Genomic DNA, 5,546 nt, shown 5'->3' on the forward strand with positions numbered 1-5,546 from the left:
TGTGAGCCAATCCTACCTCTATTTATTTATGTATTTATGTATGCATGCATGTATGTATGTATTTAAGAGATAGAGGACGGGAGCGAGAGGGGGAGGGGAGAAGGAGGGGTGGGAAGAGAAACATCAATTTGTTCAACTTCTTTATGCATTTATCGGTTGACTAGAGGCCTGTTGCACGAAGAGATTCGTGCAATAGGCTTTCCCTTCCCCTGGCCACCAGCACCGGTTTTCCTCCGTCACCTGGGACCCAGGCCTTTGCTCCAGCCAGAGCCGCCTTCAGTCTTCACTACAACACTTCAAGCCTACGTATGCAAATTAACCACCATCTTTGTTGGTGGTTAATTTGCATATCTTGCTGATTAGCCAATCGGAGGCATGGCGAAGGTATGGTCAATTACCATGTTTGAAAAAATAAGTAATTAAAAATAGAACTTTGCTGAGAAATTTAGTCCAGATCTAGTATGACCCCCTTTAGGTTACCCAGAAGTGTGGGCAGTAAAATTTTTAAAAATTGATTTTTAGAGAGAGAGGAAGGGAGACGGAGAGAGAGAGAGAGAAGTATCGATGTGAGAGGGAAACTTATTATGTAAGATTCCTGCACATTCCCTACCAGGGATCAAACCCACAACCCTGGCACACTGGGAGGACACTCCAACCAAATGAGCTACCTGGCCAAAGCCCCCACCTCTATTTTGAAATATAGAATGAGGCTGATAATTCTCCTGCTTTAGAATAACCATAGCTATAGTGATATAATAGGCAAACATTTGGATAGCTCAGAGAAGACAAGTTTATGATATCTGGTTAACAACTTCTGGCCATTGGGAGAGGCTAGGGAGTTCAAGTGTTGCAGGATGAGGTTCTGGCTGCCTTTGACACAGAAGGGAAGAGGATTCTTCAAAGCCTGCAGAGAGAAAAGTGTTGTATTATATGACCTCAGTGGCCCATTACAGCAAATTGAGACATATGGGCAACACATCAGCACCTCGAGCAACTGGTCTCCAAATGTATCCTCTTCATAGATGCTGTGGCTCGAAATGCTTTAGTTTTATGTACTTCTTTAAGAATAGATCCATTGTTATTATCTTGAAATGGAACATCAGAAACACATCAATTTTATGCATTTCACTTATCTAGAGTTCAAAGTATTGTAACAGTTCTGGTTCTTTTTCATAAGAAACTGCTACAGGTAGTCCCTGAGTTTTCCCCACATGAAGTAAGTTGAACAGTTATGGGTTTTGGAGATTTAACTCATGAACTAAATGTCCACATTAACCATTGTGTCAAGTTGGAATTACATGCTATTGGAAAGTAAACGGCTATAATATAGTTCCAAGTGAACACTGAGTTTTCTCAAAAATCTATCACTTTCAATGACAATGAAAATTACATTTAAGAAGTCACTCTGCTTCTGGATTTTTAGATGTGGTTTTTACATATAAAATAAATCTGTGGAAGTAATCAAGGGATATCAAGTACTTGCTGATGAAGTAAAAAGGCCATCTAAAAATGATTAGTTGATTTTTTGTTAGATATAAAAAGGTTTCAACTGGCAAATTGGTCATTAAAATGATCTATTTTGCCTTTATTCTTTATTTCACTTCCTTGAGAGAAAAAAAGGCACATGATTCTCTCTGTGACAATACAATTACCAGTTGAAACTGTATTAAGCTTTTCAGCTATTGAATCAAATTTGATGCTTTGGTGCAATTATTTACTAAACAGTTTAACCCTAAACTACAGGAATAAGAAAACAACTGTAGTGAATCATTAGTAACAACAAAGCTACCCCCAATTCATCTACAAATAGCAAACAGCAGCTCCCATTTTGGGTAAACTTATATTATGTACTTTCACATGGAGTAAGCTAAATGCAGGCTTCTTATCAATGAACACTTGCTAATAAGTCTCCCTCATGTTAATAATTGTGGTTATTAACATATTAAGATTCTCGAGAGGAGAACCCACACCTTCTCCATCACTTTGCAGGCCACCTAACAGCACCTCGGCCCTTCAGATGGCCATGGCATTTCTTGCAAACAACATCACAAGAAGCTCTCTGGATTAAAGTTGCTTCTTCTCCCTTTTATCTTTTTAATGTTCATCTTAATAATTCAAATTCAAGAAAGAGGAGAAGGTTATAGTTTAGTAAAACAGGCCATTAAAACAGAGTCCAAACCCTGAGGTGGTGACAATGGAGTCTCCTTTGCTCAGTTCCTTCCCTTCACCCACACAGTCTTCCTTCATCTGAGAATAGAAATCAGATTTGAGAGAGAGAAAGAATTGAAATATCTGCTCCTATAAAGCAATGGAATTTTTGAACAGTAGATAGAAATCACCTGGGAAATACATCCTTGTCAGAATCTTGGGGTCACATAGGAAGTTGTATAAAGGGGACTAGTGGGACACATAGATAAAGTATGAGCAGAAAAACATATGGTAAGAACTTGAGAGGAATAGGCCTCCCTCTCAAATAATTACTGTTATTTTATGGACACATGTGGACGAAAGAGCAATAAGAAACTGATCTACTATGTGATAAAACCTTGACAAAGTTGTCATGGATGCCAAGCTTTTTTATTACCGTTATGGTGCTGAGTAGAAATATTTATTTCAAAAATATTTTTCAACTGTTTTAAATCCTGTGTGTAGAGAGAGCAAAAAAAAAAAAAAAAAAAAAAAAAGGAAAAAAAGAAATAGCAAACTAGGCCACTAGGGGGACGTAGATTAACAAAACATAGTTTATATACTTAGGCAATTCATAGTCTTCAGAGAAAAATATACAGAGATAAACTAAAATACAATGGGCCTTACCTGGTTTGGCTCAGTGGATAGAGTGTCAGCCTATGGACCGAAGGGTCCTGGATTTGATTTTGGTCAAGGGCACATACCTCAGTTACAGGCTCCTCCCAGTCTGGGCCCTGGTCAGGGCTCATGCAGGATGCAACCAATCGATGTCTTTCTCTCACATCAATATTTCTCTCTTTCTTTCCCTCTCTCTCTTCCACGCTCTCTAAAAAAATCAATGGAAAAATACCCTCAGGTAAGGAGTGAAAAATAATAATAAATAAGTAAATAAAATATAACATGGTAAAAGCTACTACAGAGATATGAACATAGCGCTGATGGAGGACAGGGCAAGTGTTTCTTGAGGGAGGTCAGAGTTCTCACAGCACTCAAGATGGATATTGAAGAAATAACAGCAATTTGCCAAAAAAGAAAGAAAAATGCAAATGTGGTATTCCACACCATGAGAAAGAACATTCCAAAAGTCTGGCATTTATTTGCAGGAGGAGAAGCTCACTGAAAAAGGAGCACCAGAGTCATGAGGAATGCAAATGCAGGAGACACTGCAAGGCCTGGAAGCAGCCAGAACAAGAAGGTTCTTCTAGCCAGTGAGGAAGTGGTTCTCCAGCTTTAATATGAATCATAATTTAAACTGAACAAGTGCCTTCGGCTCCTTGCAGGGATGAAAGCCAAACTTGTCAGATAGGTTCTGGTGCAAAAGGAAAGAGGTTTATTCAGGTGCCAACCTGGGTGAATGGTGGACTCCCATCCCAAAGACCAGTTCACCCTCCAGCACAAGCCCATAGTTCTTACAGATTTAGGGAAAGGAGGGCTTTCTTCCTCTATCCAATCACCCTGCTAACTTTGGGCATGTTCATGCCCTATCCATTCGTCTTTCTAGTCTTTGGCATGCTCAGTGTGAGAATCTCCCGCTGCATCATCTTGGCCAATGGGAGTGACTCCCCAGTGTTCTGTGGCTGTCTACAGTAACAGAATCACCTGGAGGAGGGCTTGTTGAAATCAAGATCACTGGACCAAAGAGTTGCTTTCAGTAGGTCTAGGATGGGGTCTAAGATTTTGCTTTGCCCCAAGTTCCAAGAAGTGCTAACCCTGCTGATGCAGGGATCACCCTGTGAGATACCCTGGTATAAGGTGTTCTGATTTCATCCTCAGGGTACTAAGAGATCATAATGAGAGACAATAGAGAACTTTATGGGAGAGATATACATATCATTGGCTTTGGCTTACAGTGTGAGATGTCACTAGAGTATAGACACCTGGTAACAACAGGAAAATCAATTGGGGTTTATTAAATATTCTAATTGTGATAGAACTGAGAGCTTCCTATCTTAGTAGAAAGTGAAGGGAAGAGGAATGGCTAATAAATATTTCTTAGGTATAAGCAGAAGAATTTGGCATCCTCTTGGATTTTAGAGTTGAGAAAAAAAAAGTGAGAAATAACAGCCTTAGCCCAGGAGAGTAGGAGCACAGGGCATTTACTAAATAGAAGATAAAATATTGAAGGAGATCTCAAGAAGGAGGATAGTATGGCTTCTATTTCCAGCAATATTCTTTATAGATAGTTTTAAAAACATCCTTGTACAATGTTGAATTAAAAAATAAATCCTTTTTAGGGCACTGCAAATACTCTGTGTGCATTATAATGATAGATATATGTCACTATACATTTGTCCAAACCATAGTATGTACAACACCAGGAGTGAACCCTCTGGTAAACAATGAACTTTGGGTGAGTGTGATGAGCCAATGTAGATTTATGCTTGGTTTAAAAAGTAATACTACTCTGGTGAGGATGTTGATAGCAAGGGAGGCTATGCTTGTGTGAGGGCAGCGGGCAATGGGAATTCTCTGTACTTCCCTCTTACTTTTGTTGTAAACCTAAAACTGCTCCAAAAAAAATAAAGTCTTAACACAAATCTTTTATTTCAGAGTTCAGCTTTTTACCAAATGTGTTACAAAAGAGGTTTTGGTCAAAAAGTCCAAAGCCCATGTCATCATCAGACTGCTCAGATTCTCCTTCTTTTGCTTCTAGTTTCTTCTCAGCTGGGGCAACAGCTGGGATGGAGGGGGGAAGGGCAGAACTTTCTTCTGATGCAGGTCTACCAGCCCCTACATTACAGATGAGGCTCCAGATGTTGACATTGGCTAGAGCCTTTGCAACAGGCCTAGCCAGAAAAGTTCAACATTTACACAGGCTGCTTTAATGAGGACATTGATCTTACCTCCATCACCAGACACCTCATTGTCATGCAGGAGGAGGGCTGAGTAGGTGCAGACTAGCTCCCAGATGGAAGCCATGGTGTGGGTCTGCCAGGTACAGTGCTCTTCATGGCATGAAGTCTTAAAACAAACGTTTTTGACAAAGGAGTGGCATATAGTGTCAAATGGTACTCAGAGGTTATAGAGGATGCAGAACAAAAAGTTGTTTGGATTTGACCTACTTTTACCACTTACTCAGTGAAGAGAAAAAAAAGCCCAACTGTAATCAATGGGGCAGTGCATGGGAGTCAAGAAAGTGGGCACACCAAGTGTGACTACTCTTAAGAAATGTGACAATGAAGGAAAGGAATGGTATAGGAATTGGATGGATGGTTGGGTCAAGATAAATTGGTGATGGTTGTTTGAGGACAAGAAGGATTTTTAGCATGTTTGGAGGGTTGCCAGTAGAAAGGAAATATCCAAAATTCTTGAAATTAGATATAACTAACTGACAAAGGAAGGCCCATAAGATGGCAGAA

At 39.8% G+C, this 5,546-nt stretch overlaps 1 pseudogene; it reads right to left on the bottom strand.

The window, feature by feature from the left end:
• Positions 1–4,714: 4,714 nt before the first annotated feature.
• Positions 4,715–5,106, bottom strand: LOC102766953 (annotated as a pseudogene).
• Between the last annotated feature and the right edge of the window lie 440 nt (positions 5,107–5,546).

The sequence above is a fragment of the Myotis davidii genome, unplaced genomic scaffold, assembly GCF_000327345.1.
Source record: "Myotis davidii unplaced genomic scaffold, ASM32734v1 scaffold404, whole genome shotgun sequence".
NCBI classification, from domain to species: domain Eukaryota; kingdom Metazoa; phylum Chordata; class Mammalia; order Chiroptera; family Vespertilionidae; genus Myotis; species Myotis davidii.